The sequence below is a fragment of the Salvelinus sp. IW2-2015 genome, unplaced genomic scaffold, assembly GCF_002910315.2.
Source record: "Salvelinus sp. IW2-2015 unplaced genomic scaffold, ASM291031v2 Un_scaffold1498, whole genome shotgun sequence".
Lineage (NCBI taxonomy): Eukaryota > Metazoa > Chordata > Actinopteri > Salmoniformes > Salmonidae > Salvelinus > Salvelinus sp. IW2-2015.
In genome coordinates, this window is record NW_019942946.1 from 26399 (window position 1) to 48664 (window position 22266).

The following is a 22266-nucleotide window of genomic DNA, read 5'->3' on the forward strand; positions in this document are numbered from 1 at the left end:
GAGGTTGATTTCTAGAATACAATATTTCCATGTGGGGGAAACCAAACGTAGTAAGTGACCATCTCTATAAGACGCGAAATGTTTTGGGGGAAAGTGAAGGGGAAAAAGGCAAACCTGTGGATAACCTCACCGATCTATACTACAGTTGTTAGTATTGATCAAATGTCACCTCTTTGAACGCAGTCGTTTGGAAGTTTCTCCATTTATCAGGAATAATTTCTAAATGCACGGATATGACTTGAGTAATGCCAATTATGCTTGTTTTCAGATAACTGTTTGATTGAAACCATACACTCATAGTCAAACATTTAACCACTAAAAGAAAGTAATTCACAAAAACCACTTGGAAGTGAAATATCAAGCCCAATGAGATGATTAGATAAGTTGTTATAATTTGTAATAACAGGTGAAAATCATGAGGCCTACAAAGTATAGTATTAGGACACTTAGGAAATGTTATTGATTATGACTGAATTCAATCCAATATATTCTACCTGTATTGACCTGCATAGGAATATTAGATATGAGAATCATGCAATGCAAACTCCCTCAATGCATTTCTTACTGTCAGTAGCCTCATCTGCTGCTTGAGTGTTTGTTGTATACATCTTCTATATATAGGCCTACTCAAACACATATAAACATCATAAAATGCAGAATTCAATGCGTTAGCTTCGTGGCCAATATCACACACAGAGGCTAGCTACTCGAAACTAGTGGACTGGACGTGGGCCATATTCATACCATATACACACACAGGAAGTTGGAGTCTATGCTTTTCACAACTTCAATTTCAATTCTGAAACTATTTCAAATACATCGCAGATATGCTGTCGAGGTATTGTAACATATCTCCAAATTGATTTAGTTTTGTATTACAATGGTGTTTTCAAGTGTCATTTGTAAACTATTGTTTTACACTGACAGTAGACTTTATAGTCTCCAATCCCCTCAGGTCTCTCATCTCCCTATCTCCCTCTCACTACTATCCTGGTCTCTCATCTCACTATCTCCCTCTCACTACTATCCTGGGACAAAGCATATTTTATCGAGACAAATCTCCGTTTTTCATTGAAGGATTCCACATTCTCACGAAAAGGATTTATGTTTGTATCCAGAAGTAGGTTATTACACATGCATGAAACTACAGTTACAGAACTTATCGGTCTGTTACAGTGAGGCTAAGGCAGACTTATCAGGTGCATCTTAGCTCAAACTATATATGTGTAGACATATAAAAGTAGTGATCCCTACACTTGATAGTGTGGAATAAGGCTTTTTAAACTTTGCACATCATTAGAAGTAGTGTTACACCCGCTTGTTGTAAGCTTTTGCATCTCTAAGGCATGCAAAGAGAGCTATTGCGTCTCGTTTTGTGCTTAAAATGCACGSATCATGTTTAAATAGCTTATTACGTTTGCAAATATGTAAATAAATTGTTAATTTGTATTGTCATAGGTGTTATTCAGTCGCTTGGAATGTGCATTCTAGTTTAAGTGGCATTCTGTCTTATCCCACACGTTAGACATATATCATCATGAGACTAGGCATTCATTTACTAAACAAAATTAAATAACAAGCTATTTAGTTGTCTATAGCAAATATGTGCATATCTTGTCAAAGTTTCCTTATGCATAATGCTTTATGTCTTGGTTGCTTGTTTTCCCGTACTGTCCAACTGTAGTCTATCATAAAACTATTGACTTGTGTCTATAAGTTGTATAAATACATTTCAAAAGTATCTCAAACTCCAGCAGTCAGCACTGCTGTCTCAGATTGCCTCTAGTCTCACTACTAACACAAGTGACAATATAGGAAAATGTAATAATGAATATAGGCTATTACTGTGTTTTAATATAAATATGTTAATAATAAGAAATATAAATGCGATATAGCCTGAAGTTTAAAAAACTAAAAAGAACGGACAAAATGCAGCGAAGCGCGGGGTATTGCGTGGTTTGCTGCGGCTGTGGCGTCTACTCCAGTATTAACTTTCACTGTCTTCCTTCTAATCAAACTCTTACTTTCCGCTGTACTTAATTCCATATTTTCAATTCCTGATCATTACTTTCCTCTTTTCTTCTTCCATCTATCCATCCATCCCTCCCTCCCTCCTCTTTCTCCCTCCCTCCCTCTCTCTCTCCCTAGCTCTCTCCTTTGCTGAATCTTATTGATCCAGAAGGTGGCTAATTAGCCCTTCCCGTCGTGCCTGTGTAATGAAGCACATGCGCACTGAATTAATCACAGCCATTTTTTGCAGGAAACTAATTAGCAGGAATAAAGATCCAAAGAGTTTTTTTCTTTTCAATCATCAGATCTCACTTTCACCTCTTCCTCGCTCCCTCTAACACAAGACTCATCGCCTGCTTTGCATCCAAATTATTTTTATATTGCCCTATACAACTAATACTTCGTTTTTTTACACTCCGCAACAACAATGATCTTTCTTTTGCCARCCTAAACGCAAACTGACCAAAAGGGACTGCCTTGATGGGATCTTTAGCCGAATCGTCTCAATACTGGATTAAAAAGCAAGGATCACAAAGCGGCAGCGAAAAATTGTAAGTTACAACTTTGCGTTTCTCTCTTTTCCTCTCTCGATGTTTCTACGATTCGATTCTTTTCACTTTTAGTAGTGGGCTAACCGAAGGTTTCTCCTATTATCCAGATACGCACCGATCTWCACTATTCTCACATTCTGAGAAATGACAGGCGATCACAAGTTATATTCATGCAAGTAGTTTTGTTTATTCTCGGTTTTATTCGTATCATTACCTGTGTTTACATCTGCGTTCGTCCTCGTTCTCCTCATGACTGGAAGAAAAGAAATGGTCAAGACAGCGATTCCTCTCCAAGAAGTAGACCACAAAAAACATGGATTTAAAAACACATTTGTGCTTTTCGATGGAATCAGGAAAGATAGAGAAGTGTTATTGGTGTCAAGAAACACATTTTGAGGACGATTATGATGTGAAAGGGTTACATTCAGCCTACGGAGGGTAGCGGGAGCTGCACATGAGCGTAGCCAGGAAAGGAGCACATTAGTCCAGCTTGTGGGTCCGTGTACGTCCCGGGAAAGAGAAACACCGCCCGCATTCTTATTTTGACAGATATGCCACTTGGTCTGTCCGCTGTTTTCAGCGCCATCACGGGTTGATCAAATCCTTTATYTTAAGCAACATTTTCACTTTCCGATTCGTTTCTTACATGTGTATTTCCCTCCGCCCCGCTTTACATCTCAYTTCCTCTACTTTTCTCTCTCCCTACTTTGTCCATAATTTTCTTTTCTTTTTCATTCCTGTTTGCTTCTTTGAAGCGATGTTAAAGTCGATTCTTGCTGATTCCCTCACGGAGTCACATGCAAATCGATCGGTAGGCCTATGTGTGTGTGTGTGTTTTGTAAGTCTAGTGTGTTTCATGACAAGAGCCGATCAGATCAGTAAGACCTCGGGTACGGAGGAGCCCATAGCCGAGGCAGAGAGTTGAGCTGCGGGTTGCATGGAAAGAATAGAATGGTGATGCGAGCAGAGAAAGGGATTTACAGAATAGGTTGGCTGTCCGACGAGACAGATGACAGCTCGRATGGATTTTTATGGAATAAGTAAGAGCAATAATATAACATTTCCTTCCCACTGGATATAGCTTACCTTCATAACAAATAACAAACATTATACTAGATAGGCCTACAAAAYGMAAACATTATKAATGAAAACTCAAAAGCTYWTGTATAACGTTATTCTATCACCTAACATYCTTCCCTGCGTAATAATAACAACCTTATTACTGATTTCTAAAGMAAACCTAACTATTTATTTRCTWAAACAACCAGACACGAGACTAAATCAACTTTGGATGCATTACTGTCAGAAGAAATAGWMTAATCATACACGACGGATTGTTTYGAAAAAAATATGYCTTGAGAATTTTACAAAAAAMATCTAAACATAGGKCAGATTTGAATTGATAAGCAATASATCGACTAGTAACACGACGCTGGGACCGGTTAGGTTTGAGTSAGAATATAACTAGTCCCTCCAAGAGACGGACGGATAGACAGGAAAAAGCGGAAATGCTATTGACCTCCCGACGTTTAAGACCCAGAATGCAGTGCCAAGATGCCCAYAAAGTACAGAAAACARAGAACACATGGACGAAATGGAGGACTCTCGAAGAAAGAGTGAAAGAATGAAGCAGCCCGACGAGTTTTCGCGACAGAAGGATGGAAAAGAAAAGCGTTTTGCAAGCTAAGGCAAGGCAGGGATGTGCTGGTTTGGGGGAGAAAGAGGGGGAGGTTGAAAGGCTGGGGGTCAGACGGCAASAAACAGGGGAGCAGGGGTCACTGAGTGAGTGCAAGAGAGATAAAAAAGGAAAGAAGGAAAAGCCCTACACAAACAGCCGAGGGAAGGCAGTGGGAGAGTGAGACTGGGGGAAAGGAGAGGGGTGGGGGGGTTACGTTGAGGGGTCACACAAAGCATAACACTAAGATTGTGGGGGTCAGCAAGTGCAAGATAAAAAAACATGCGTCTAGTTTAGTAAACAGGAGAGAAACACTATACAAATGTTTCTATGGGTTTCTAGTAGGATGAAGGAAAGTATAATAATGGGGTTTGAAGACTCAGACAGAGAGTAGGGGAAAGACAGAAAGAGAAGGAGAGGGAACGAGGGAGGGGGTAGGAGGAGAGGGATAGAAGGGGTCAGATAGCCATGGGCCATGGAGAAGGAATCAGGGAAGAGGGCAGGAGAACAGATCCTAACACCTTTCAGACTTAGCCCAACTATAGGGGCAAGTAGCCACCTCATAGATAACTCAGACCAGCAGTATGTCCAGGACTCAGAAGATAGTAGTTGGAGAGAGGGAAAACAAATATACTAGCAGGCGCAGTGGAGACGGGTTTTTTTTCTTCAAGAGAGAAGTAAAAATAAAAAATAAACTTTCTTTTTTGCTTATATTACTATTTATGTATTTCAGGGGGAAAACTTGGAGCAGTAGATTTTGGGCCTGTAAGTCTGTTTTTGTGTATCTCTGCTCTGTAGACGTAGGTTGGGCAATAATTACAGGCGTGACATAGGAAAGGAAATATAGCATAGTACATGTGCTGTGCCAGGACTCCCTCTCCTCTCGCCATCTCTCTTTCCCTCGCCCCTCTCTCTCCTCTCTCGATCTCTCTGTCCTCCTCCTTTACAAAACAAATAGCAACGCTACTCGGTGTCATCTCACTTGCTCTTAGAAGACTCCTGGATTTGATATCAAAACCTTTGGTAGAAACATTTGAAAAGCAACTACAATATGTGTACTACAGATTAGGAGGATTTTGAAGCCTTTTGATATTTTTGAAAAGTAATTATCCAATGTATAATATTTATGTCAGCTGCATTTACCAGCTCAGGTATGGTTTAATGGGYGTTTAAGATGGTTCTTGATTTCCTTGTGTTGTACTCTGTTAGGATCACATAGCAGACATTATGGTTAGGTGTAGTATGTGCATTTGGTAAACCACTGTATCAGTCTGACCATGCTGTGTATTCTGCTTAAGGGGACCGTGGGTTGGGTAGATGTCACGAGGAACTATGTTTTTAGCATAGATAGCTACAGCACACTGAAAATCATTGTAAATACTCAACTTTGATTTCCAATTCATTAGTAATGTAATGACCAGGGTTGTGTATTTGTAAAGTATTAAGTTCCGTTAATCCTTGACAGACGGAAGGAGGGGGACTTAAAGCATGATCCTCAATTTGCATATTTATTTTTGTTACTTTATTTACAAGGACTTTATTGCATTTTATATCAAGACTATATTTTGTTTTAAGGTCTTTCATTGTCAGTCACACAGTTGATTTATATTGACATAGAACAATATTTATTTTATAGATATATTTACATAAAAATATATTTGGTGTACATTTGTACACTTGCAATTTGTCTTTACCCATAGCTAAATGTTGTACTTTACTATTCACTATCACCATGTAATGTTAGATAATGGTGTTAAACTATAGGATACACGTAATAGGACAGAACGCGTAGCCTGCAGTATATGAATGCCAGCACATCTGGCAGAATATTCTATTACTCTATGTGTAGAACAGGGTATGTATTCTGCCGGGAATTATSATATGGACATTTAACTGATGCTGTTGATAAAATGTAAAATGTTCCATAATTGTAATTATCATCATTATTAGTATGATGTTTATTATCAACATTATTACTGTTATTACAAGTAGTAATATACTAGGAGTAAGGACATTAGTATCACAGTTATGTTGTTCTTTATCGTGATCTTTGTTTATATTATCATAAGCAGTGAATAGTCAGTAGTCTGGTGACGTTAGGTATTTGATTGAGGTTCCTGTTTCAGTGAATAGTCAGTAGTCTGGTGACGTTAGGTATTTGATTGAGGTTCCTGTTTCAGTGATAGTCTGTAGATGAGGCCCTATTCGTCTATCCTGTGATACTACCTGCGTTATCTCAGTATGTCCGGTTCCATGAGCATATTTGATTACTGGTGTGTCTGAGACTGAGTGTGCAGGTCCTATTTGGGCATGTGATTGGAGGGGAACGGAAATAAGGGGTTTAGTAGTGATGAAATAAAGAGGAGAGCGGTGACTTGGTTACAGGGTAACGTGAGGCAGAGAGACAGTTACCCTGGTCATCTACTGCCCCCTCCCTCCTCCCTCTCTCTCTCCCTCTCATTCCCTCCTTCTCTCCCTTGCTCTTGGGGGCTGGCAGCACCCCTAGGGAAGCTCTTTGCCATGTCCCTAGTCAGAGAGAGCCCTCTTTGGGCCAGCGCCAGGCCGCTAAGGGGCAGGCAACACATGGATTAGCACAATATATTCACCAACCGTTGGTCACGTTGCCAAATCAAATCCAAAAAGGTTTATTTTTTCCTCAAAAAATATTTTTTTACCTGCGATGATGCCTGATACATTGATATTTAAATAATTTACATCACTAATGATGTCTTATTAATTATAGCAATTAACTATTGTTACTATTATTATTATTATTATTAATAATAATAATTATTACATTCATTTAACCCAGTTAATTATTTTAGATTATTTTATGTTTATTTATCACAATCTTAGATTTTGTTGTGATTGTACTTATGAGAAATTACTTTTACACTTGGTTGAACTGCTGTAAGGGTGAGGATAGTATAAATATGAATATGTTTGTGTAGATTAGTTTTCCATTGATAGCACTGGAGAGAGAAAGAGGCTGAAGCGTTTCCCTCCTCCATTTGCTGTAGGGCTGTGTGTAAATGAGTTTAGCAGGAGCAGTGGCTCAGATTACAGATTATGGTTTTGAATATGCAAGCTTGTACAGCCAGGACCTGTTCTTCCAGTTGTCCCGTAGCCCAGGCCAGTGGCATACGTGTCAGCCGTGTCATTAAGGGGCGGGCTGGGGGAGGGACATGGGGTGGGGGAGCAAGGGGAGGGGGCCAGGAGATGGCAGGGATTCTTAGGTGTGTGTGTGTGTGTGTGTGTGCATGCTCTACCTGGTTTCTGCTCCCAGCAGCCCCAAATCGCCACGAGAGCTCCTCTATGCCAGCAGCGAACCGATTTTCAGTCCATTTCCCCTCCCTGTTCCCTGTCCTCTTTTTGAGCTCTTGTTCTTGCTGTCGTTCTTTTATCTTCTTGAAGTGGAGTTGGCAGGAATTTCTGAGCTTTGCTGTTTCACAATATGTTATTGTGTTAACATTCTGTAAATCATTGTGGGGTAGATTTACACATGGGAAGGTGTGTGTACTGTATGTGTGTGTCTGCTCTCTTTTTTTTGTGTTGTTATTCTTTTTTAGGTGGAGGTGTGCAATGTCATGTCGTCAATTTGTGAGAATTTCAGAGTAATCCTTATAAAATGCCGACGACCCCCTTGTGAATATTACTGCTGTCTGTGCATATACACCACGTGAGCTGTTTGGTATTATCGCTGACATATCTTCAAAATACAAAACAAAGCAGACGTGTTTTGTTTGGTAATATGTCTGAACTTGAGAAAGAGAACGAGAGGAACCAAAGAACCCACACCTCACCTGATTAATGTGCTAGAGAGAGAAGAGGATTAGATACGGATGTATAGGTAAGAATTCCTATACGCTATTTCACTATATTTTCCATGTTTAAGCAGCTATAGATGGCCCTCCACGTTGGCCACCCGGCCTCCTTTGTCATTTATATAGCACTACGTAAAATACTAGCTGGTATGCGCGGATTGAGAGTTACACCTGGTGCTCCTATTAGAATGCATATAGCTACACCCAGATTTGCATCCAAATGCAAACATGGTTATTGAGAGCGATTTATACTTTTCTGAAGACAAATACAGGTGTTTTATGCCATACACGTGTGGAAGTTTGTGTGTGTATGTTTAAAATGAGACACACTTCTCAATCAGCATAATTAGCAATCTAATCATTAGAAAATACCGTTGCTATTGCACATTATCTGTGTACTGTGTACACTCGAACGTTAATGTTAGGGATATGTTAGGGATTCTGATTATTCCCCCATCAGTGTGTAGTGATGTGTGTGATGGTTGTATAGCAGTGTTAAGGCATGTTGCTAGTGTGTTGTATTATGGCAGGGACTGGTCCACGAGTGCTGTGTGATGTGATGCAGACGAGTGCCGGAGAAGTAGTAGCATAGCAGGTTAGCGGCAGCGGAGGCTTGGACAGCAGTAGCATAGCCGGTTAGCGGAGGCTTGGACAGCAGTAGCATAGCCGGTTAGCGGAGGCCTGGACAGCAGTAGCATAGCCGGTTAGCGGAGGCTTGGACAGCAGTAGCATAGCCGGTTAGCGGAGGCCTGGACAGCAGTAGCATAGCAGGTTAGCAGCTGGTGGAGGCTAGGGTCGGCAGTAGCATAGCCAGTTAGCGGAGGCAAGAACAGTAGTAGCATAGCAAGTTAGCAGCTAGTGGAGGCTAGGACAGCAGTAGCATAGCCAGTTAGCAGCTAGTGGAGGCCAGGACAGCAGTAACATAGCAGCTAAGGCCGTGTCTCATATTCAGGACAGCAGCGGCTGGCTGTAGCTNATTGTGTTAACATTCTGTAAATCATTGTGGGTAGATTTACACATGGGAAGGTGTGTGTACTGTATGTGTGTGTCTGCTGTCTTTTTTTGTGTTGTTATTCTTTTTTAGGTGGAGGTGTGGAATGTCATGTCGTCAATTTGTGAGAATTTCAGAGTAATCCTTATAAAATGCAGGCGACCCCCATCGTGAATATTACTGCTGTCTGTGCATATACACCACGTGAGCTGTTGGGTATTATCGCTGACATATCTTCAAAATACAAAACAAAGCAGACGTGTTTTGTTTGGTAATATGTCTGAACTTGAGAAAGAGAACGAGAGGAACCAAAAAACCCACACCTCACCTGATTAATGTGCTAGAGAGAGAAGAGGTTTAGATACGGATTTATAGGTAAGAATTCCTATACGCTTTTTCACTATATTTGCCATGTTTAAGCAGCTATAGATGGCCTTCCACGTTGGCCACCCGGCCTCCTTTGTCATTTATATAGCACTACATAAAAATACTAGCTGCTATGCGCGGATTGAGAGTTACACCTGGTGCTCCTATTAGAATCCATATAGCTACACCCAGATTTGCATCCAAATGCAAACATGGTTATTGAGAGTGATTTATACTTTTCTGAAAACAAATACAGATGTTCTATGCCATACACATGTGGAAGTATGTGTGTGTATGTTTACAATGAGACACARTTCTCAATCAGCATAATTAGCAATCTAATCATTAGAAAATACTGTTGCTATTGCACATGATCTGTTTACTGTGTACACGCTAACGTTAATGTTAGGGATATGATTTGTAGAAATCATTTCTGATTATTACATTTTTATTACAAAAACACACACTGAAAAAGCACTGGTAGCTCCTGTCATTTCCCCCATCAGTGTGTAGGGATGTGTGTGATGGTTGTATAGCAGTGTTAAGGCATGTTGCTAGTGTGTTGTATTCTGGCAGGGACTGGTCCACGAGTGCTGTGTGATGTGATGCAGACGAGTGCCGGAGAAGTAGTAGCARAGCAGGTTAGCGGCATGCGTAGGCTTGGACAACAGTAGCATAGCCGATTAGCGGAGACTAGAACAGCAGTAGCATAGCATGTTAGCAGCTAGTGGAGGCTAGGACAGCAGTGGCATAGCCGGTTAGCAGCTAGTGGAGGCTAGGACAGCAGTAGCATAGCAGCTAAGGCCGTGTCTCTTATTCAGGACAGCAGCGGCTGGCTGTAGCTTCCCGCTGTGCAGGCGGGCCATGCAGCTTGCGTATTTAGCCTACGTAGCTACGTACCCGGGCGACAGGGAGCACTCCAGGAGCTGCCCAATTGATCTCTGCAGTACCCCCACCCCCCCGGCCAGGCCCAGCCCAGCCCACCCCTCTCCTGGACCCCGGAGACAAGCATTCCACCCTCGGCGCTTATCATCACAAAGGACAGAATGCATAAAACATGGTGGACACACAGACAGAGGTCGCCTTTCTCTCCCCACACTGAAACATGGAACAATGCATGGAGCCTTCTGGCCTGTGACTCTGATGACACGCTCACCCTCTTTTCATCCTCCTCTCTTTCTTTGTCYTCTTCTTCCTCTTCCTCTGCGTATACTTGTGCTCCATGCAGCGATTCCTGTCCACATATTGTTTTGTTAGTTACGCCGTGTCTATCAGTAATATGCTTTTGTCAGTGCTAGTCAAATGTGCATTATGTAACTGAAAATGGGCTATTAAAAATTCACAGGAGTGAGACTCCAGCGAGAAATGTGTGTGTGTTGTGTGTTGTGTGTGTGTGTGTGTGTGTGTGTGTGTGTGTGATGTGTTGTGTGTGTGTGTGTGTGTGTCAGGTGTGTGTGTCGTGTGTGCTGTGTACACCGGATTCCAAAAGGCCATGTGTTATGACATTCATCAATTATATTTTTGGATTAATTGCATAATTCTGTCATTTTTTTAAGCGACAAGCAGCATTAATACAATATTCTTTTTCTATATGTGGTTATACTCATTGATTATTTTAATATTTAATAACAATATATATATTTTTTTTACAGCATATACAAAACAGAAATACTGATTTTCCATCAATTTAAATAAAGAATATTATAATAATTAATTAATAATATTATGGTAAATGGTTCCAGTAAGAATATAATTTTTTCTTGTATTTCAGCGTGATCCTGTTCATACGTCCATCCGCAGCAGATGTCATTTTGCCCTCACTGTTTTACGGCTAGCTAGCTCAAGGATGCAACAGGAATTTGCTTTGATGTGGTGTGGTGTGTGTGTGTGTTGTTGTGTGGTGTGTGTGTGTGTGTGATGTGTGTGTGTGCGTGTGTGCGTCGTGCGTGTGTGTGTGTGTGTGTGAGCTGAGCATGCAAGCCTGTCAGCTGCCCAGCGATGGCCTCTTGTCGGTCAATGGGCGGGCGCGGAGGGAGTGAGGACGAGAAGAGCCAGTGACAGTCAGACAGTCCTTCCTAGCATCCATTTACCAATCCCCCATAATCCACATGTCTAACTCACATGACACAATTTGAAGATTCCAGATATATTTGCCTAAAGGTGTTAGTGTATTTGTTCAGGTGGTATTATCTATCCAAGGTATTATCCATGTACGTTCTTGTTTTGTTTATGCTACTATATTTGAGATGTCAGTAGGATTTCTTTAAGCAAATACATGTTTTTTCCTCAATATTAATTTCTGCTGGATATTCATTTTATTTTCAGGTGGAGGTAGCATTAATTTGAGAGGCTAGCAGTGCTGTGTGTTTCCAGTCAGTTAGTACTATGATTCAGTGGCTATAGCAGAGGTGGCCGTATGGGGCTGTCCCAGTCCCAGTCTCAGTCTCATGGTCGGGCCGGGTCTAGGTTAGGCTGGGCTTCAGGAATGCGTCGTGGGGATGTGTTGGACCCCAGCAGGCCCATTGCACTTCCTCTCTGTGTACCTCACAGCTTATCCTCCTCAGGATTAGAGAGAGAACAAAAGAAAGTAGGGATTGGAGGTGCCCCCCTCTCCCTTACTCACCCACTTTCCCTTTTTCTGTGTAAAAAAAAAACTAACAAAAAGCGTGATTCACTTGCAAATGTGSGGCAGCCTGTCCAGGTCCCCTATGGGGCAGAGAGAGAGAGAGTGGGAGAGATAGAGAGAGACGGATAGAGAAATAAAGAACAGACGGAGAGAGACGGATGGAGAGAGAGAGAGAGAGGTGGTAGCAGCTATGCTCCCTAACCTCCAGTCTCCTGGAGTGTGAGGCCTGCTCTCAACGGTAGGCCTGATGGGACTCTAGCATCTACTATTTCTGTCTGACGCTCAGGAAACGACGACTGCTCCCGAGCTATTCACATCCCTAGCATCTCACCTCCTGGGCTTAGAGTACGCTATGCACGTGATGAGACTCAGTGTGTGTGTGTGTATGCATGCATTTGACAGCCATTGTGGCCGGTGTAGTATTTATGTAATATTATCATTCTCTCCGGGTTCCTTGGAGGTGGTCTGTTGTTATTCCTCCTGTTCAGGGGGCCGCCGGGGCAGCAGTGAAGGGGTTAAGAAGTGGGGATAGCCCCCTTTGTCTCTGCGGCCCTCTTTGCCATTGTTGCGGTGGAATTGAGCTCGGTGCACCTCACTTGACCACAGCAAAGCAATAAAATGGCCTCTAAGTGCTGCAGCCTCCCTAGCCCTCTGATGGCAGCCGTCCACCGGGCTTTCACCGCGTTCACGCTCGCACACACAAGCTGCTAACTACCTTTTTTCCTCTAGCATTCTCAGACCAGCTCATTATTTAATGCAATTTTTGTTTTCTAGTCTAGCGAGCGCTAATGAGTACAATGCAAATTATATATTTTTTATATATTTTTTTATTGTGTCTCAGAATGCACACTGATGCTTGAAATGCATGTAGCTGATACTTCTAAGCATTAGTTGATTGTGGTACTTTTTATTTTCCTGTTCTGTCAGTCATTATGTTAGCCTGCTCATTGTGAGACACATTACACAGGTACCTAATATAAATATGTGTTGTGTTTTTTTGATCCAAGTAGAGACACGGAAGCATTTACAGCTATTGTCATGAAATAATTGTTTTAATATCTAGAGACATTCAGCATATGTGCTGCATATTTACATTGATCATTAAAGTAATTTCAATGAAATGGCCCTGCTTGTATTTCATGAGCATAAAGGTAATGCTATAGCATTGTGTTCAGTTGAAACGCTAGCTATCTATTCAGCTACTGTGTTGGGTTTGTGCTGTAATGTGTGTGTATGTGTGTGTGTGTGTGTGTGTGTGTGTGTGTGTGTGTGTGTGTGTGTGTGTGTGTGTGTGTGTGTGTGTGTGTGTGTGTGTGTGTGTGCGCGTGTGTGCGTCTGTGAGCGTGTGTGTGTGTGTGTGTGTGTGTGTGTGTGTGTGTGTGTGTGTGTGTGTGTGTGTGTGTGTGTGTGTGTGTGTGTGTGTGTGTGTGTGTGTGTGTGTGTGTGTGTGTGTGTGTGTGTGTGTGTGTGAAAATGTCAAGGCCAATGTCTGCCCCCCTCTCTGAATGTGTGTTCAGACATCAGATCTGTCCCGAGTGCTGCAGCCATTTTGGTGCCTTTTTAGAGGTCTCTATTAACACAACCTCAGAGGAGAGGAAATGATTCCATTTTAGTTTCAAATGACATTTTTACAGAGACTTGTTCATAATGCTGTTGTTGTATTATAACATTTTTTCTAGCACCTTGTTATTCATTTATGATGAGATATACTKTATTTATACACAATGAGGCAACATGATCAGTTTTTCTTCAGTGTTTTGTTATTTTATGTGATGTTGTTTTGTCAGTAATGGTAATAGCTATGGGGGTAGTGGTATAAAGGAGACACACAGTAATATCATTATTTAGGGTGGGGCCTACATTATGCTAAGGCTTCCACGTATGGTGCTGGTGCAATTGTTATGGATAGCATTGATGATTGTTTATATCACATTGTCCTCTTGCAGACATTATAATTGAAAAAGGAGAAATACGCTGTCTGTCTCTGTCTCCTCTCATCAAATGAGCATTTYGATGTCAAACAGGAGATGTCAGGAGAGCCATCTGATTGGCTGGGGGGGTTTAATTGCCCCTGTCCTCCCCCCTCTCTCCTGGGTGGAACCTGTTTATGCCAGGTGTCCTACAGACTGTATTAAGCGTTGCACTGGGCTGCAATTAAATCAACACTTCCTCAAAGCCACATTATTACACATCCACTGTCAGATGAAGGGCGTCTGTCCTGTATGCTTCCCCACTCCACTTCTCCTCCTCCCCACCATCCCTTGCTCCATCTCTCTCTCTCTCTCTCTCTCTCTCTCTCTCTCTCTCTCTCTCTCTGTCTCACTATACCTAAAACAAATGCTACTTGCCCATTTTCCCTGTGTTAAATGAACAAACACGAGGACCTCGGAGCCTCATAATAAATTGATTAGAGAGATTCAGACTCCCACACAGTAGCACCCAGTACTGGAGCTGTGTGTGTTTGTGTTTGGCCTGAGGAGGATGTGACGCACACACACACACACACACAAACCCTAGTGAAGTTAATGGCAGACCGTCTGCCTCTCCCCACCCCTTCTGTGTGTTTGGGCTAGCCACGCTCTGGTCACTGTATTGTGGCCGGTGTCTGGCATGGTGGTGACAGACGACAGCGTCCTCCTGGCCTTTTCATATTCAACACGCATCATCCCTCGCTCCCATGACTGTTTGGTTTTCATTTGGAGGTTCAGTTACCCCGGCACGGGGCTGTGCTGGGGGTTTGGGGCGTGAGTCTAGAGGGGGGTTGGGGGCCCAGGCAGGACTCGGGGGACCGACACCAGGGTAGACGGCCGTGACAGACTGGTGACCCTGGCTTTGTGATGTCACGGAGCCCGTCTGGTCGCTGCTGAATTCCCTTCAGCTTCTGCTCTGTAATGGCAGATCCTAGCTTCATACGGCGGATCAGATCCTAGCTTCATACGGCTGATCAGATCCTAGCTTCATACGGCTGATCAGATCCTAGCTTCATAGGCGGATAGATCCTAGCTTCTATACGGCATCCGATCCTAGTTTCTCATAACGGCGATCAGATCCTAGCTTCATACGGCTGATCAGATCCTAGCTTATACGCCGATGAGATCCTAGCTTCAATACGGCTGATCAGATCTAGCTTATACGCTGATCAGATCCTAGTTCATCGGCGATCAGATCCTAGCTTCATACGGCCGATCGATCCTAGCTTCATACGGCCGATCAGGATCTAGCTTCATACGGCTGAATCAGATCCTAGCTTCACACGGCCGTCAGATCCTAGCTTCATACGGCCGATCAGATCCTAGCTTCATACGGCTGATCAGATCCTAGCTTCATACGGCTGATCAGATCCTAGCTTCATACGGCTGTGTGATAGCATTCATAAGGATGCGTACAGCAGCAGAGAACTGTGGCCTATTTGTAGATGGCATGTGAAAACAAAACACAGCCTCTGACGTTCTACTGCATCTAATGATGAGATAATCCTCCCGTGGTAGAATTACTAAGTATCAGTTTATCTCTCTGTCTTAATCATACTTGGGTAAGAAAAGGCAGCTTTTTTCCCCTTCCATTTTTTTCATACCGGACAGGACAAACTGGCCTTCTTGTTGAATGCAGGCATAAACAAATAGCAGTGAAGTGTTGCTGTGTGAAGCAGCAGAGGAACTGAACACAGCCTGGACACATTCACCAGGTCAGCCAGAGGTGAGCGTTGGACTGGGAGCTCAAGCCTGAATTCTTTCAGTAGTTAGTTGTCAGGTGCCAGTGTTCTTTGTAGCGACTCTCTTTTTTTTGCGCACCCCCCCCCCACACACACACACACTCTATCACTTTCTCTTCATCTCTGGCTCTCTCAGTAGTCAACGACTTCAGGGCAATGTTTAAGCAGGTTTCCTTTGGAGTAGGTTGTTAATCGCCTGTGGTTGCTGGAAATGTAGAAATTGCCACAGAGCTTAGGCTTGCTAATTTGTGTAGCATCTCTACTGAGGCTCAATGTGGTTTCTGCAGATCAGGTGAGGTGTTCTGTGTAGGACAGAGTGAGAGAGCATGGTGGTAGGTTTAGGTTTGGCCTCATTTCTCCTCTGTGCTCTATAAGCCAGATGTTCCCTCATGTTGGGTCCTGTCCCGGTGTGGAGAAACAGGCTGCATCGTTGCAGGTGAGAACCAGGCCTCCGGCGCTAACACAGCTCTCTTCCTACSTGCCTCCAGCAGGGCTCCTGGGGCCTGCTCTCTGGGGCTGTAGAGGCCTGTGGAGGGTTGCTCAGGGCTGGGGGATGAAACAGGAAGTGTCCCCTCTGTGCGGTGGTTCTCTCTTCTATTCTGTGCCAGAGCAGACTAGTTATTAGCAGGCCTGGGGGAGAGGCTCTGGCTCTTGTCCTCTCTCAGCAGCAGGGCCAGTTTGTAGGTGACACAGGCTTTGTTTATATTGGTGAGGATAGGGGGAGGGGGGAGGGGGGGCACAGACACCAGTKCCATCACTTCCTTCCGTTCTTTAGCTTTTTTTATGAATCACCATTGTCATAACAACAGTGTGGACAGAAAATGACATGTAAATGGGTGAACGAAAGAYCCCTTATACAAAGACATTGTTCCAACATTATGTATAGAAACTCCAGATTTATAGACACAGTTAAAGCACCGCATCTGGTGTATCTCCTCTTCAATGTGAAGCACAGTGTAAAAGTGGTCTGACTGACTAGTCTAATCTCTGAGCTTGGTCTGCTCTGCCAAATCCCGCTATCTCTCCTCTCTCTGCTTCTCTGTGTAAGTCAGGTCACATTAAACCAGCCTGTGTGTTTTGACCCTGATCAGCAGAGAACACACTTTCTCACACTCCTCAGACCTCTGGTTTCCTCAGGACAATCCGGTGCATGTGTGTGTGCTGTAGAMGGAGTGTGTGTATGCGTGTGTGTGTGTGTGTATGTATGTGTGGTGCGTGTGTGTGTGTGTGTATGTGTGTGCACACCACCTGCACCCCCCTGTTTATCCCCCCAGTACTGTGGCTAGTGTCAGAAAGTGTACTTTGTCATGACGACCGGCTGTGTGGGCCTTCAACAGGAAGCCTGGCTGCACTGTTTCACAACCTCACTAGAAACAGGAACCAAGTGGAGTCGAGTACCCGGCTACCCTTTACCACACCGCTTCATTCACTTCTCTGCCATGCCATGAGTACCAGCCTGCAGCCAGAGCAGGCACGAGGCGCAGGGAGGGGGGTACTACCCTGTCACAAGAGGGCCCCTGGGACCCCCTAGAGTGGAAGAGGTATGGCGAACGTCTGTTTTGGGCACAGCTTGTGTCAGCGTGTTTAGCACTGGCCTGTGAGGGCATTTATATGCAAATGCTYAACAACCAATTGGGTGGCTAATTACACTGGGGCTATTGTGTCAGTGCCAGCCTGGTTGAGGACAGGAGAGGCAGGGAGTTTTACTAACACGCCAGGCCTGGTCTGGACTTCCCCAGCTTGTTTACTCATTGTCTTTCCTTATTGCCCCCTCATTGACACTCCCCCTTTGTGTTGGAGGGGCTATTTCCCTTCATGCTGGCTCCTCCCCATGTGGTGTAGTGTGGAGTTAATGTACTAGATTAAAGAGGCAGTACACCAGCCCTGTTTATTCCCTCTTTACATCCTTGCATCCCATCCTGTTCTCCTCTCTTCTTTTCTCTCCCAGCCCAGGCAGGTCACAGTCAGACAGGGAGGAATCAGCAGCCTGTTATCTCTCTCCCTCCTACTATGAAATGCTCTGCTAATTACTGGGGGTGTTAAAAATGCATTTAGGTCAGGTTTTTAATGCTATGCAAATTTATGAGCAGACGGAAGCAAATATTAACTTGTAGAGCTACTGACAGTCATTGACTGGGGACAAAGGTACACCAATCTTAACTGACAAATGGCAGGGTTCCTCATTTTGCTCGCGTTCAGTTCCCTGCGCTAGTGTATCAGGGGTTGGCGGCAGAGGAGTAAGGACAGCGGGGAGCTGGAGGCACACAGGCAGCAGAAGGCCTACTAGAGGCCCAGGCTTCCTCGGCCTACTGTCAATGCTTATGCACACTGTTACCATAGTCTATCTGTCCTTTATAGCATTGCTGCGTTGTACTATCAGAGTAAACTCACAAAAATAAACTATGCAGGTTCACTGTAGTTTTCATTTTGAAAACAGTAAAAATATTACACTGGGTTACCTTTTCTGACCTACTCTACATCCCACAGTGTGGTGTATGTCAGATGGAAGGTGAAAGATGGTACATTACAGACTAGAGGTCGACGATAGGATTTTTTAACACCGATACCGATTATTGGAGGACCAAAAAAGCCGATACCGATTAATCGCCGATTTGTTATTTTTTGTTGTTGTAATAATGATAATTACACAATATGAATGAACACTTATTTTAACTTAATATAATACATCAATAAAATCAATTTGCCTCAAATAAATAATTAAACATGTTCATTTGTTTAATAATGCAAAAACAAAGTGTTGTAGAAGAAAGTGAAGTGCAAAATGTGCCATGTAAAAAAGCTAACGTTTAAGTTCCTTGCTCAGAACATGAGAACATATTGAAACTGGTGGTTCCTTTTTAACATGAGTCTTCAATATTCCCAGGTAAGAAGTTTTAGGTTTGTAGTTATTATAGGATTAAGGACTATTTCTCTCTATACCATTTGTATTTCATATACTTTTTGACTATTGATGTTCTTATAGGCACTTTAGTATTGCAGTGTAACATATAGCTTCCGTCCCTCCTCGCCCTACCTGGGCTCAACTAGGAACACATCGACAACAGCCACCCTTAAGCATCGTTACCCATCGCTCCACAAAAGCCGCGGCCTTGCAGAGCAGAGGAACAACTACTCCAAGTCTCAGAGCGAGTGACGTCACGATTGAAACGCTATTAGCTAGCCATTTCACATCGGTTACACCAGCCTAATCTCGAGAGTTGATAGGCTTGAAGTCATAAACAGCTCAATGCTTGAAGCATTGCGAAGAGCTGCTGCAAAACGCACAAAAGTGCTGTTTGAATGAATGCGTACGAGCCTGCTGCGCCTACCATCGCTCAGTCAGACTGCTCTACCAAATATCAATCATAGACTTAATTATAACATAATAACACACAGAAATACGAGCCTTTGGTCATTAATATGGTCGAATCCGGAAACTATAATTTCAAAAACAAACGTTTATTCTTTCAGTCAAATACGGAACCGTTCCGTATTTTATCTAACGACATCATAAGTCTAAATATTCCTTTTACATTGCACAACGTCAAATCTTATTGTCATAATTACGTAAATTCTGGCAAATTAGTTCGCAACGAGCCAGCGGCCCAAACTGTTGCATATAACCCTGACCTCTGCGTGCAATGAACGCAGAGAAGTGACACAATTTCGCCTGGTTAATATTGCCTGCTAACCTGGATTCCTTTTAGCTAAATATGCAGGTTTAAAAATATATACTTCTGTGTATTGATTTTAAGAAAGGCATTGATGTTTATGGTTAGGTACAGTCGTGCAACGATTGTGCTTTTTTCGAAGTGCGCTTTTGTTAAATCATCCCCCGTTTGGCGAAGTTGGCTGTCTTAGGAAGAAATAGTCTTCACACAGTTCGCAACGAGCCAGGCAGCCCAAACTGCTGCATATACCCTGACTCTGTTGCAAGAGAAGTGACACAATTTCCCTAGTTAAAATAAATTAATGTTAGCAGGCAATATTAACTAAATATGCAGGTTTAAAAATATATACTTGTGTATTGATTTTAAGAAAGGCATTGATGTTTATGGTTAGGTACACGTTGGCGCAACGACAGTCCTTTTTCGTGAATGCGTACCGCATCGATTATATGCAACACAGGACACGCTAGATGAACTCGTAATATCATCAACCATGTGTAGTTAACTAGTGATTATGATTGATTGATTGATTGTTTTTTATAAGATAAGTTTAATGCTAGCTAGCAACTTACCTTGGCTTCTTACTACATTCGCGTAACAGGCAGGCTCCTCGTGGAGTGCAATGTAAGGCAGGTGGTTAGAGCGTTGGACTAGTTAACCGTAAGGTTGCAAAATGTAATCCCCGAGCTGACAAGGTAAAAATCTGTCATTCTGCCCCTGAACAAGGCAGTTAACCCTCTGTTCCTAGGCCGTCATTGTAAATAAGAATGTGTTCTTAACTGACTTGCCTAGTTAAATAAAGGTGTAAAAAAAAAAAAATACAGATTTCCGATTGTTATGAAAACTTGAAATCGGCCCTAATTAATCGGCCATTCCGATTAATCGGTCGACCTCTATTACAGACTCGGTGAACGCCGCAGCACAGCACTGTACTTTTGATGGTGTCTGTCTTGGCTTAGTGGAGCAGCATTGGGAGCTGTCAAGCCCTGATGACCCCACGGACTCTGGAATAAAGAGGATGGATGGCTGATGGCTGATAGAAGGCCAGGGGAGTCAGGGCCAGGCCAGGCCAGGGGCAGCGTGCCCCCTGAACACCCAGGACCAGGCCCAGCCGCCCAGCTGTCCTACGGCGTGACTCCACTGTGACAGCCAATCCACAGAATGAGCTGCCTTGTTGATGGAGACGTATCTCTCTCCCCCACCTTGCCTCCCTCAGAAATGACAGCAGTGCCGTCAGTAATTACCATTGATAGAATTATGAAAGGGACTAGAGTTGCAAGCAACACGTAGGCTACAGAGGGCGAGGTAGAAGGAGAGAGGGAAACCTTCCATTTTGAATAGAGTGGTAGTCCCAGGCATCATGACATGAGACAAAATGGGTTAGCAGCGTGGAGTTTGAGCCTGGCCAGATCCCCCGGTACTGAAGACAAAGGTTGACCTCCACAAAGTTGGAGCAGCTAGATGAGCTGTAGTTCTCTGCTGTTGTTTTCTGTCTCTCTCTGCTGGGCAGATGTACAGGTCATCCCTCTGCAGCCGTTTCTCCTGCAATTAAAAACAAATTACTAGTGGTGCCTCTTTTGTTATTCCAAATAAACAACTATTGTGTGTGTGTGTGTATGTATGAGTCTGTGTGTGTATCTCACCACATTCTTGAATCTCTGCTGAATAAACAGCCATTTCAGACCGGGCCTGCTGCATTCCTGGGGAATAATTTGGCTTACGCTAAGACAAAGAAAGAAGGAGAGCTGAAGAGAGAGAGATCAGGTTTTGGTGTCGCTTTTTCGCCTGTTCTGCCACTTGGATTTCGCCGCCATATTGCGTGGGTAGCCGGCACCTGTGGCCCTCACCACGCTAATTACACCCACCCATGAACACACACACACACACACGCATACAGTGGGGGAGACTGTTGGCTGGCCAAGGCAGGCTGGATCAAAGGGCGTGTATGAGGGAGCCAGGGCACCTCGTAGAAAGCAGCTGCTCCTCGTTGTCTCTCCCTCTCACCCCGGCCTGACAGCAGCTAGAAATATGAGGCCTCTCCGGACCTCTGGCCTGGGAAAAGAGGACGGCCTGACACACACATTCACAAAAGCTTTTGTCTCTGCACACACACACACACTAAGAACGCCTTTTGTCTATGCTCATTCACTCACACGGCCACAAATACAAATAGACTTAGAAGATGTTTCATTAACAGGCTACATACTCTCTCACACATACAAAAGCTTTACATTCACACACGCTTCAATTCTCTTTATTACCCATTTAATGCAACTCTTTCATTTGCTGTTTTAGTCTATTTGTGGGCCTTTCCCCTTCCCTCTAGCTCTCCATCTGCCTTTCTCTCCACCTCTCCCCCAGCGTCTACAATTCAGTCTTTCTCTCAACTAGTCTATCCTTAACTCCCTCTGAGGTGCTTTTATTCCTCTCTGTCTTCCCCGTTTTCTCCTGGCCTGTCTGTGCTTTCTGTCCTTGGCCCTGGCTCTCTCTCCGGTGTGTTCAGGCTCTGACAGAGAGGGTGAAAGGCATTCAGCTCCCTAATCCGGGCTCCCTCCATCAGGAATGCTAATGTSTGTGTGACCCGCCGGGCCCAGCAACATCTGCAGGAGCCTGTGCCGAGGGCCCCCCTCCACCCAGGCCCTTTGAGCCGCTCACTCGCTGCCATTATTTCATTGTTTCACTTCATGCCTGTGACTGGGCGGTTAACCCTCTGCTGCACAGCCCAGCCCAGTCCCATGTAGCCTAGTCCTGCTACTCACAGAGGAGGCAGAATGGTGCTGAGGAGGGGTGCAATCAGGGCCCTGGGAGGAACAACCCTTTCCCAAGACAGGGCTCCCTGCCTG

The 22266-nt window shown here is 43.7% G+C and overlaps 1 protein-coding gene across 1 annotated transcript in view; it reads left to right on the forward strand.

The window, feature by feature from the left end:
• The first annotated feature begins 2172 nt into the window (after window positions 1–2172).
• The window catches only part of LOC112071031 (zinc finger homeobox protein 3-like), a 181444-nt gene continuing 161350 nt past the window's right edge, over window positions 2173–22266 (forward strand). The window contains 1 exon segment of the mRNA XM_070439215.1: window positions 2173–2561. The gene's annotated coding sequence lies outside the window, so the exon portion shown is untranslated.